At 35.6% G+C, this 12,341-nt stretch overlaps 2 protein-coding genes across 5 annotated transcripts in view; one reads left to right on the top strand and one right to left on the bottom strand.

Moving 5' to 3' along the window:
• The window catches only part of LOC137240738 (uncharacterized), a 122,659-nt gene that overhangs the window by 104,220 nt on the left and 6,098 nt on the right, over positions 1 to 12,341 (bottom strand). The window lies entirely within an intron of this gene.
• LOC137240740 (ras-related and estrogen-regulated growth inhibitor-like protein) overlaps positions 5,185 to 12,341 on the top strand; it is a 227,772-nt gene continuing 220,615 nt past the window's right edge. The window contains exon 1 of one of the 2 annotated variants that reach the window (XM_067767382.1): positions 5,185 to 5,387. The gene's annotated coding sequence lies outside the window, so the exon portion shown is untranslated. Of the gene's footprint in view, positions 5,589 to 12,341 lie in introns of both variants that reach the window. The other variant, XM_067767381.1, reaches the window with a different exon arrangement.

The following is a 12,341-nucleotide window of genomic DNA, read 5'->3' as shown; positions in this document are numbered from 1 at the left end:
CTTCTGTAAAATTTTCGATAGGTCTCATATAATGCACTATGTATTTTGTACTAAATATGTCTGATAAAATTTACCATCACAGCAACTCATTTCTGAAATTCCGCTCCTTTTTTCGCTAATTATTGCATCCAATTTTGACACTTCGTTCAGTGTCAAACGGCGTAGTGTTAGAAAGCGGATTAACCACACAAATCTTACTTGTAAACCTTTACAATGGTCATGGCAAAAGTGTATTTCTTTCCAACCCATTAATACCTCACGTTTTGTAGTTAAAGTGGCGTATTAGTTTGCTTTTTTTAGCCATTGCTATGTCTTAATTTAAGCTCACCACGGCTTTGACAAACACGGTTGAGTTACTGCCTCATCTTCTTCAGGATTGGGAAGGTTCTCTCCAAACCATTAAAAACAAGATAAGCATTCAGACGATGTGAAAATAATTCAATCAACAAATCCTAATCACATTGGTATAATGTATTAAAAAATTCTGCAGAAATTCTGTCATCAAAGAAGTAATTGGCGCATTCAACTTTTGTGGCCAATTCCTGTTGGCACATACAAATTCGAAGCTTTCATGACTTCATTTATTTGGGAGCCAAAAGTAACAGACGTAGAAGTTCCAGCCTAGAAATCATTCTTTCAATAAGTGCTGATTCCGACTGAATAGGTAATTGAAATGTCAAGCCCTCGCACGGCGAAAAAAAAAATCGCGCTATAAGTCTCTCCACGTTTGCGCTCATAGTATTCGTAGGAAATGTTCTGCGGAAAATATTGAAGGAAATTCAATGATATGCGAATGAAACAAGTCGCTTTGGCTCCGAAATTATTCCTTTGTACACCCGTATTCGACAGCAGAGGCAGGAACAATTTAAGAAAGACTTAATTTTTTTGGTGCTCCCAATCAATGTCAGTTACTGTGAAGTAGGGACATATAATGCTGATCTCTGCTCTGTATCATATCACACTAGAGCCGAGGTGGCGCAAAACTATCGCACTAAGAGACGATACTAGTTCTAATTCAAATCTCGCAGCGCTTTCAACTGACACTTTTTATATTGTGGTATCTTTCGAAACTATTGAATGAATCACATAGGTTGTGCCGAGATGGTCGCTGCCTTTGATGGATTTAATCTAAAAACATATAGCTATCTTAGCGCCAATGGTAAAAGTGTGGCGACCAACCGTCACCCTGTGCATCCGATTAGACCTAGTTTGGAGGAAGTCGTTCAACCTTTAGCGCAAAACTGTAGCTTTGCATTATTGACTCCTATGAGAAATTTATAGTTCTAGGACTTATATTCAACTCTCAACTATTCTCCAACAAATGAGAAGTTCACAGTGCTCAAGTTGATATCCCACATCATTCTACAATTATTCCCAATGTTTTTTTTTTTTTAGCTTAAAGTTGTAGATATCATTAATCATTTTCTAATTATTCACCCATCTTTGAGAAATTCAGAGGTTTCATATTGATATCAGACCTTACTTTCCAGTTACTCTTTAACCTTAAAAAATATTTTATTCCCCAATTGTTCTCCAGCAACAAAAAAATGAAAGAGCGAGTTTAATATTAAGCGCATTTGAGCAGAACTCATGGCGGAACCATACAAGGTGGCAACATAAAATAAAAGTTCCATGTACTTTGTTTTTGTAAATTCGATGGACTAATGTCAAAATCGAACCGACCCAAGAGGGCCCCGGGCCAACAGGCCGCGAGCTCAAGAATTTTTTTATATATTGTACATGAGTAATTTATTTTATATGAAAAGTATATTTTTAAAAATTCTGCTTAAAATCCAATCAATAAATCGGTAACATTTCAACCGAACTTAACAAAAAGATGTTTATTCATTTTTAGAGAAGAACGCGTGACGAGTAATTTTACTTACTTTTCACCGTCAAAAACCCGTCAATCAAAATACCGATTGCAGGTTCTTATTCATTTTAAAATGCATCCATTGGTTTCTACATATTTTGGCGCGGAACGTTGGCAGCGCGGGTGAGCATTAATAATCGGGGAATTCCCCATTTAGTTTTTTCTTTTCGTCTCGCTACTGCGAGGGTGAGTTGGCCACACTATGTTAGGGGAATCCCGGATTTGATATTTTTTTATAAGGGCTTCACTGACTGCGTATTCTTTGTGCGAGTATTTTAATGATTGGTGATTTGTATGTTTGATTTTGTTATTTTATTGAATATGAAAATAGTGGCAAAGTAAAGTTTATTGTGAAAGTTAAATATTAAAATGTCTAGTTCCAGAAATAATTTAAGTGGGAGCGAAAACCGAAAGAGAAAGAAGGAGACTGAAGAAAAAGTAAAAAGCTACCTAAAATTAGTCAGTACTTGAGAAATGATGACTTAAATAATAAAAAATCGATTGAGCAGTGCTCCAGAAGTGAAGAATCGGAGCTTACTAAAAGTACACCAGTGTTATCATATGCTGCACCCAACATCAGTGAATATCCAGATCCAGAACAACCACAACAAGGTACCGGCAAAAATCAAAGTGAATTATATTCTAGCATGAAAAATATTGTATCTTCGCCATATGTTACTGATAAGGGTAATTTTAAGGAGGTAACTAATCAAGTGAAAAGGTTCGTGATTGAAAACGGACATTGCAAACCTAATGGCCCTTTCTTAAAACATAGTAACAATAGATCTTTTATAGAAAAACATTACTATATTGTTTCCAAGTCTGGCATCAAGCTTGAACGTACATGACTTTCATATTCTTTAATACTTCAGAGTGCGTATTGTTAACCGTGTTGGTGATTCGCAAATCGGGCATCTAAGAATATACAAAATGTTTGGATTGAGGGCTATGACGACTGGAAATATATTGTAGATGGCATACAAAGACACGAGGGATCAAAAATTTATCTGGATTCCTGTCTTACGTATCAACAGTGGCGACTACATGGAACACTCGATGAAGATCAAGAGTATATGATCAAAAAAAAATCCTTTTGGCGACAAGTACTTTCTAGGCTCCTTGATGTTACTCTGACACTTTCAACATGTAATTTAGCCTTTCGTGGCCACAGAGAAAACGCAGATAGCAGTGATCCAAGCTCCAAAGGAACTTTTTGAGTATTGTTGAGTTATTAGGAAAATACGATCCGATTTTGGAAGAGTTGTTAAATAAACCAAAGGGCCGAAAATAAAAAATGAGCTAATTTCTGTCCTGGTTTTAAAAGTAGAAAATGCACTTATAAATGAAATAAATGAAAAACCATTCTACTCTATCATATTCGATTCAACGCAAGATATTTCAAAAATTGATCAATGTGTGAACTTTACCTTTATTGTATGAACGAAAAATATTGTAATGGGATCCCCAGGCACTTGTCATTAAAGAAACATTTTTGGGATTTCATGAAGTTAAGGATCAAACTGCCTTAGCAATGTCCAAGCAAATTATTAAATCCATAAATGACAAAAACATTCCACTAAATAAGTGTCGAGGACAAGGATATGATGGTGCTAACACAATGAAAGGGATTTATGGTGGAGTTCAAAAACTTATAAAAGATGTTGAGCCAAATGCCGTATATGTTCACTGTGCTGCTCCTAATTTAAAGCGCTAACGAAAACAATCCTATTAAATTGCAAATCAGATGAAGCTGTTTCACTCAAAAAGAAGATCGAAAACTACAATTTTGTTATGTTACTGGTTTCCCATTGTAAGATCCTACTTGCTATCGATGCAGCCTCTAAAGCACTTCAGTCCAAAGCCGCCAATCTTTCAAATGCCGTAAAACGTTTGAAAATCTGCCTAGAAGTATTGGAAAGGTATCGCCATGAATTTGAAAATTTGAAGATGGAAGCAAATAGTGTAGCTGAAAAATGGTCCATCACCCCTGAATTTTCCAATACTCGTCAGAGGAAGGTAAAACGCCATTTTGACGAGCTCTGCGAAGATGAGCGCCTCCAAGATCCGGAAAGTTTGTTCAGAGTGAATATATTTTATCGAGTATGGGACATCATTATAAACCGACTGAAATCGCGTTTCATTCCAATGAATGAAATTGTTTCAAATTTCAATGTTTTACAGCTTTCCCCGTTAAAAGTTTTAAACGACACTGAGCTATTAAAAAATGCTCTAGAATTTGTTGAGATTTATAAAAAAGACATAAAAAAAGACAGATGAATCATTTGGAAGAGAAATTCTAAGTTTTCGATCCACCTTCAGAGACGAAATAGAAAAATTTTCGTGTGTTAGAGACATTGCTGATTTATTAATAATAAAAAATAATTTTATGTCTTGCAGCTTTCCTGAAGTATGCATTGCATTAATGTTATTTCTCACAATTCTTGTGACTACAGCTAGTGCTGGACGATCATTTTCAAAACTAAAATTGATAAAGACTTATTTAATAAACTCTATGAGACAAAACAGTTTATGTAACTTGGCTATTCTGTCTATTAAAAATTCTATGACCCGATCTCTAAACTCCGATGATGTTATAGACACATTTGCGGAACAGAAATCGAAAAAAAGATTTTTCTTAATAAATAACTTATTGAAATTAAATTATTGTTTTGTTTATTAAACTCATCTGTTGAAATAAAATGTGTTTCTTTTAATCAAACTGAGTACAACGGGACGATTTTTATTGATAGGGCCCCATCATAAGAATTTGCCACAGGCCCCAGATGTTGTAGTTACGCCACTGTGCAGAGTACGCACTTTGTTGAGAACACTATGAATCTTGCAATTGGGAAACGATGCTTAAGATGTGAGAAATATAGTGGCGGAATCAAAAATATGGTGGAAAGAAATCAGCTGATTGGTACTTGCTTATCCGATTTGACATTTGATTGACTGGCGTAGTTCGATTTTGACATTAGACAAGAGACTTACGAACACAAAATACTTGCAATGTGTGTGTTTATTTGTATGTATTTCGCCACCTTGCATGGTTCCGCTATGAGGAGTACGTGGTTTGAGGCGGAATGACAAAGGAAAAAAACATGAGAAAACTCTTTTTCTGAAACGGTCTAATATAAATAAAAACATACACAAATCAAAGCGTTTTTGCCTAAACTTACGCAGCGAAAATACTAAGAACTGAGTATGCATGTATGTATGTATAAATGTGCAAAGTATACTTGATTATACATTTTTGAAATGAAACAAAAATTTGAATGGAAATTTGCAAAATTTAAGTGAAACCCCAAAGCTAATTAAGTGAACGAAAGTAAAAGTTGGCGCGCGCTAGAGGAATTAAAGTCTAATCGAACGGATTTAGCAATAATTATTTTACAAAAAAAAAAATTGAAAGCAAAATACGTTAAAAGTTTAAGTGATAAAGGCAACATATATGTATGGGTGTGTGGAAAAACAGCAATCGATAAATTATGATTATAGAAATATAGCAAAAAAGGTGATTTTTAAGTAAATATGTATTAAAAACACAAAAAAGTGCGGAAATTCAAGCACAGTGGATCTTAAATACGATTTTTGTTCTTTGTAAATAAGCAACAATCAAAAAATTTGAATTATTTTAATTTTTTGTAAAACAAAGGAAACAAAGCAAAGTGGAACGCTGATCAACAATATATTACTCATACATGTACAAAAAGAAGTATGTAGAGTTTGTTTTATAAACACGCATATATTACTATGTATGTATGTATGTATTTGTGTCAATGTGCACGTTAAGTACACATCTGGTCCATTATTGCCTTGGTTAAATGTTGCACGCAGCAAATAAATGTTATACCGTCAGTTCGTTAGCTGATCAACAGCTGGCGGATCAATGGAACATTGGCTGACGAAGCATGACTACGCCAAAGCACTAACTATTATAAGTAATGAGTGAACAAAGCCATCGAACGATTACTCAACTAAATTACTTCACTCGCACTTACTTAATTAATATTGATTGAAAAAAATAAATGATAGCCAACTGTTAAATAAATATTAGAGTAAAATGATAACAGTTAAATTTGTAACAAAATGTACAGAATTTGTATTACATAAATTAAAAATATTTGTTTAGTTATCAAAAGTAGTTTACTGCAACTACCGCACAGTGGGTTATTTTAAATAAATGTGTATTAAAAATAAAAAGCGCAACAAAGAATACAGCCAGAGTAGAGTTAACTAATAGAGAAAATAGTAAAGAGTGAATTCATAAAAAAAAGAAAAGATTGTTAGAATACATGATACAAAAAATGGAGGTAGTTCCATTTAGTGTGACGTACAATTTCACCAAAAACAAGCTACCAGATTGAAAAATGTTACGAATTTCTCTAATTTTGATGGATTTCATATTAACGAATACGACAAAATTACTTTAATAGTTATTTTAAATAAAAAAAAAAAAAAAAACAATGAGCCCCATGCCTTGGAAATATTTTAATACGAAATATCAGCATAGAGAAGGGTTCTAATAAGATTTTCGAGCTCCCGAAAATTGTTTTGGAGGAAGAAATATGGATCGAAGTATGCAAAGCAAGGGAATATAGCCTCCTTAAGTGTCCGCACGTTTGCTCAGAACATTTTGACAAAACATACACGGTTTGTCAACTGCTTGCTCAGAGGAAGTCCTTATAAACCGACACCGCAATTTCTGGATAAATTGGCTACAACCACATTTTTTATTTATTTATTGTATAATTCAAGAGATGCTCTTTATGAGGGAGTTGTTACAACTTTTTTTTGGGAGAACATTACCCTGTAGCTCTGCAGGTTAGCCACTAGTTATGAGAGTGTTTCTGCCCGTTGTACCAGGGATCACCTTAGGGCAGCCTCGCTTATGCACATTCTGTGCCCTTTTAGCATTGACATAGATGTGCAGACTTTGGATGTACACTTTTTGTCAAGACGCCTTGAGAAATATCCACTGTAGGGGCATGACAATAGGGCCATGCTAGAACAACAGGATTTTTCGTGTATTCTTTTCCTGCCTAGGTGTCAAGCTGCCATAAAGATATGAGTCATTAACCAATGTATGAGTCATTATCCACTATTTTTCAATAAAACTGCATGTTTTACTGTATTTTCAATCAATATATATGCACATATATCGTGCTAAATCATGTTATTATTGTCTCAGATGACCATTGCGTTTTCATGCTAAAAGAAATTTCTATCTCGAAAAACTACAATTTCGCCTTAAACAGTAACGGTATGGCAACGCTTCTGGCAAAACAACAAACATTATGAGTCTTCAAAAATCCCCAAATAAAAAAAAAAAATAAATAAATAAATGTAAGGCGCGATAACCTCCGAAGAGATCTAAGGCCGAGCTTCTCTTCCAATTTGCGTCGTGCTCCTCTTGATTTTTCCCTACAAATTGGCCGGACGGGACCTACATGTTTTATGCCGACTCCGAACGGCATCTGCAAGGCAGATGAGTTTTCACAGAGAGCTTTTCATGGCAGAAATACAATCGGTGCCAGACACTGCCGAGGGGCGACCCCGCTTAGAAAAATTTTCTTCTAATTGAAAAATCTTATTTCTAAAATTTTGATGTTGCTTTGCCCGGGAGTTGAACCCAGGGCATACGGAGTGATAGGCGGAGCACGCTACCATCACACCACGGTGGCCGCCCCCAAATACGTCAAAAAATTTTGAGTGGAACTACCTTATTTTTTGTATCATGGTTCGAATATATATTTGAATATGTAATTTACATTCAATCTAAATTTGTACAAATATCAAAACAAATATCATTGCTATATTTCTTGCGCAGATACGCACTTTTTTTCAAGGTTATATGGCGTTGATTTAAACTAAAAAAATCAAAAAAAAATTTATAAAAATATAATATAAAAAAGCTTAATTGGTGGCAAACTTAAAACTAATCAAGTGCGAAATTATATTAAATTAAATCAAAGTTTCATAGCATTGCGGAGGCTATTAAATTATGAAATGAATATAATGTGAAGTCCTATCAACAAAATTACCTCTCTCCGATTTTTAGGGATAACTTTAAATCCTTTAAACCATTTCAAAAAATATTTCAATCGAAAAAGTTACCGAGCTAAATGGAAAGCAAAAATTATTCGAAATAAAATAATTCAAAAAAAATGTTTATGCTAAACGGTTTTATTGAAAAAACCACACATTAAGTAATAGTAATACTAAACCCTAGAAAATAATTAGGTAGGTCCTAGATACTATTTATCACACTCCTCATCAATCTAGGGCGTTGATCAGACAATTAAATAAAAGCGTTGGACGCGTCAACTTTCTGTTGATAGTCAACCGCTCATATCTTTGCAAATGATCATATATATTATTTTTAATTGCTGTTTTTATGTACGGATCCCTTTTTCTCTCTAATTTGGAATCCAAATCTATAAATAAAGTTTTGTTTGTAAAGAGGAGATTCGGGCTATTAGCGAGCTTTGGCCAATTTTGGTCATAGTGCTTTGGTTTAGCTATATTTTATTAAAACAATTTGTTAAAAATAAACGATTGTGAGCACACAAATAAATCTATTTGTACTATGGATTATTGTGAATATTTGCACTGCATTACCGGCAGTTGCTATTATACGCTAGATGGCAGCGCAACCTGAAATTTTATAAGAGACTTTTATATTGGTTGCACAAGACGCGCACGGGTCAGGCTCGTATGTTCATATTGTTTGTTTGTTTGTTTGTAGTTTTAAGTTGCTTCCATACATTTATTTGAATGAAAGACTACCTTGGCCCGGCTTACTTAGAAGCTATAACGCCATAACTAACTCTTATTTTGTGAAATCTTTCTCAGAAATTTGCTGCCTTTAGCTTTCTGTACAGTTGCCCCACCAACACACAAGTAATATACTAAGGCCAGAACCATGTGTGTAGGTTTCTGCGTAATTGAGGATATTATTATATTTTTTTTGTTTTTTTTATATATTTAGATACATTACGATTTAATGGTGTATTCCAAGTACGATAATCTCTTGTTTTTCAAACGTTTTTAATTCAATTTTTTTGTCATTTCTATTCCCGCACTATCCGCCATTTTATACTCAACCACGTGAATAGCGTCCTTTTATAGCACGCGGTTGAGTTGTGGGGAAAAACGAACTTGACGCGACGACGTTACAAAACGAAGTGCGTATGTTCATATATGTATAAGTAAGACCAGCTTTACCTTAAAGCGGAGTTATTGGTGCCGTTTGTCGTATCGCTGTAGTCGTATCCCTAACGTAATCAGCTGTTTATCGTTACGGCGGAAAACCAAAAACCAATTGGTTGGCTACGATACGGTTACGACCTTAGCGGTACCAATAGTCGATTGCATTGATTCCCATAAGGTTTGTGGAATCAGCTGTTATAAGGTTACCGATACGGTTACCGATAACACACCAATGTCTGCAGCTTTAATCAGGTTATGCTTCGCCTCCCGTTTTTAGAAATATCACGCGCCTAACGCTTTTATTTATTTTTCTGATCAACGCCCTAGATTGATGAGGAGTGTGATGACTAGGACTTAGGACTTACCTAATTATTTTCTAGCCTTTAGTACTATTATTACTTTATGTAAATATTGTTTTCAATAATATTCTTTTTTTAATTATTTGTTTAAAGTTTTTAGTTTTTATTTATATGCCTCTTATTTCTGTTGTTGTTGTTGTTGTTGTAGCGATACGGTTGCTCCCCGAAGGTTTAGGGAGTGATCGATGTGATGGTCCTTTGCCGTTTACAGATCCGGTACGCTCCGGTAACACAGCATCATTAAGGTGCTGGCCCGACCATCTCGGGAACGATTTATATGGCCACATTAAACCTTCAGGCCAATCCGGTATTTTAGTCGCCTCTTACGACAGGCATACCTACCGCGGGTATATTCTAACCCCCTAACCCGCTGGGTAAGCCTATTATTTCTCATTCTATTTGGTTCATTTAGTGCCTCATTGTTACAAGAAATCCTTCCTGATAATATGTTACAATCTAACTCCTCAATACATAATCCTTCCAAGGACTTTACTCGACTCAGCGCCACGTATGCTTGTCCCTCCTCGAACAATTTTGAGTCTAAATACATAACTGCGTGATATTTTGACGTCACTTCCACCGCAATTTGAGTTTTTTACTCGAATTACGCATATAAAATTTTAACTTATGTGCCCCGAAATATCTGGCGTCACTTCTACCGGAACCTGAAGTTCTTACTTATATTTCACTTCCACAATTTGAACTTATGTGCTCCAAAGTATAGTCATCGGGTTCAGAACTATATGCCAGTTTCCCAAAATACCCTGAAAACATCTGAACCTCATATATCTAAGAGCTAATATCTATGACGTCAGTGGCACTGATTGCTAGGTAACAATATTTCCCCTTTTGAATCAGTGGTGCACAACGCCGGCAGAGCTGCGAATACAAACAAAACTTTGTTTGTATTAGTATGGTTTATATGGAGATTGTTGAGCATAGAATTCGCGCATGTGATGTTTGCTGTTTAAAGTACAAGCTAAAATTGATTGATTGCCCCTTTTACTGAATTTCTGTCGCTGCGTTTACACGACATGTAAGTGAACGCCGAATACTTTTCCAAAGCTCTGTAAAGCTCTCGTGTGCACCCCTGCTCTGGATGCAAAGCGCAAAACGAAATAAACCAACAAAGCACAATGATTGAAAATTAAAAAAAAAAAACAAGTAAGGAAGGCTAAGTTCGGGTGTAACCGAACATTACATACTCAGCTGAGAGCTTTGGAGACAAAATAAGGGAAAATCACCATGTAGGAAAATTAACCTAGGGTAACCCTGGAATGTGTTTGTGTGACATGGGTATCAAATGGAAGGTATTAAAGAGTATTTTAAAAGGGAGTGGACCATAGTTCTATAGGTGGACGCCTTTTCGGGATATCGCCATAAAGGTGGGCCAGGAGTGACTCTAGAATGCGTTTGTACGATATGGGTATCAAATGAAAGGTGTTAATGAGTATTTTAAAAGGGAGTGGGACTTAGTTCTGTAGGTGGACGCCATTTCGGGATATCGCCATAAAGGTGGACCAGGGGTGACTCTAGAATGCGTTTGTACGATATGGGTATCAAATGAAAGGTGCTAATGAGTATTTATTTATTTATTTATATATTTATTTCGGTCTAAAAAGTACAAACTTCCTTACAGACTAGTTAAAAATAGAGAAAAGTTCAAGCTTAAATTTATAAATGCTATTATTAAAGTTAAGAAGACCACTATATCGATTTGCTAGGTGTAAAGCCGTGGATATGGGTTCATTCAACGCGTAATTCGTTCGATGAGTTACTTCAACAAATAGTCTGGTGTGCCTTAGATCACGTGGTGGAATATCTGAAACGAATAAATTAGATAAATCAGGGCAGTTTATATTACCGTTGATAACGTTATAGGCAAGCATGAGTGAGATACAAGTTCTACGGTCATACAAAGCCTGGAAGCATACGCAAAGCAATTTTGGTGAAAATTCTTTGAACTCTCTCAATTTTATGTCAGCTCCCTTCATAGAATGGACTCCATATAATCGAGCAATATTCCAGACGACTTCTTACCAATGCCGTAAAAAGTGCCTTCAAAGTCATCGGATCCTTGAAGTCCCTGGAATTACGTCTAATAAACCCAACCGTTGCAAAAGATTTGGAAATAACAAAGTCGATGTGACCAGAAAAAGAGAGTTGGTTGTCAAAAATTATACCCAGATCTTTTATCTCTCGACAACGGTTTAAAGATCCAGCATTTAATTTGTAGTTGAAAAAGGTGGTAGTGACCCTTTTAGAATAGGAAACCACGCAGCATTTGTTAGTATTTAAAAGTAGGTTATTACTTGAACACCATTCATTAAAAGAATCGATATAATATTGCAAGTTAATGCAGTCAGAAGTATCCCGTACGGTTAGAAAGAGTTTGACGTCGTCTGCAAACATTAAACATTTAGCAAGTTTGAATTTTTGAGGCAGATCATTAATAAAAATTAGGAACAACAGGGGGCCACAGTGGGTTCCCTGTGGGATTCCAGACCAAGCGTTAATAAGCGCAGAAGACTGATTGGCTCCGATTGACACAAAAAGCCTTCTATTCGATAAGAAACTTGAGAAGAACTTCAGCAAACTTCCGGTCACTCCGTACATCCCCAGGTTTTGAAATAGTATAGAGTGGTCGATCTTTTCAAATGCTTTCGAGAAGTCAGTATAGATGACGTCTAGTTGCGCATGGTTCTCAAAGGCATCTACAATTTGGCTAGTGACTAAAGCCAGATTGGTAGAAGTAGACCTGCCAGGAAAAAACCCATGCTGATACTCAACAATAGCCTTGACTATGTAGTCAAACAATTTGCATGAAGGATACTATCGAATAGTTTTGCCAGAGTACTCTGCTTAACAATAGGTCTGTAGTTGCGAATATTATTGCG

This window comes from Eurosta solidaginis, chromosome 2 (assembly GCF_040869045.1).
Source record: "Eurosta solidaginis isolate ZX-2024a chromosome 2, ASM4086904v1, whole genome shotgun sequence".
NCBI lineage: Eukaryota > Metazoa > Arthropoda > Insecta > Diptera > Tephritidae > Eurosta > Eurosta solidaginis.
This window is presented reverse-complemented; position numbering and strand designations above follow the sequence as displayed.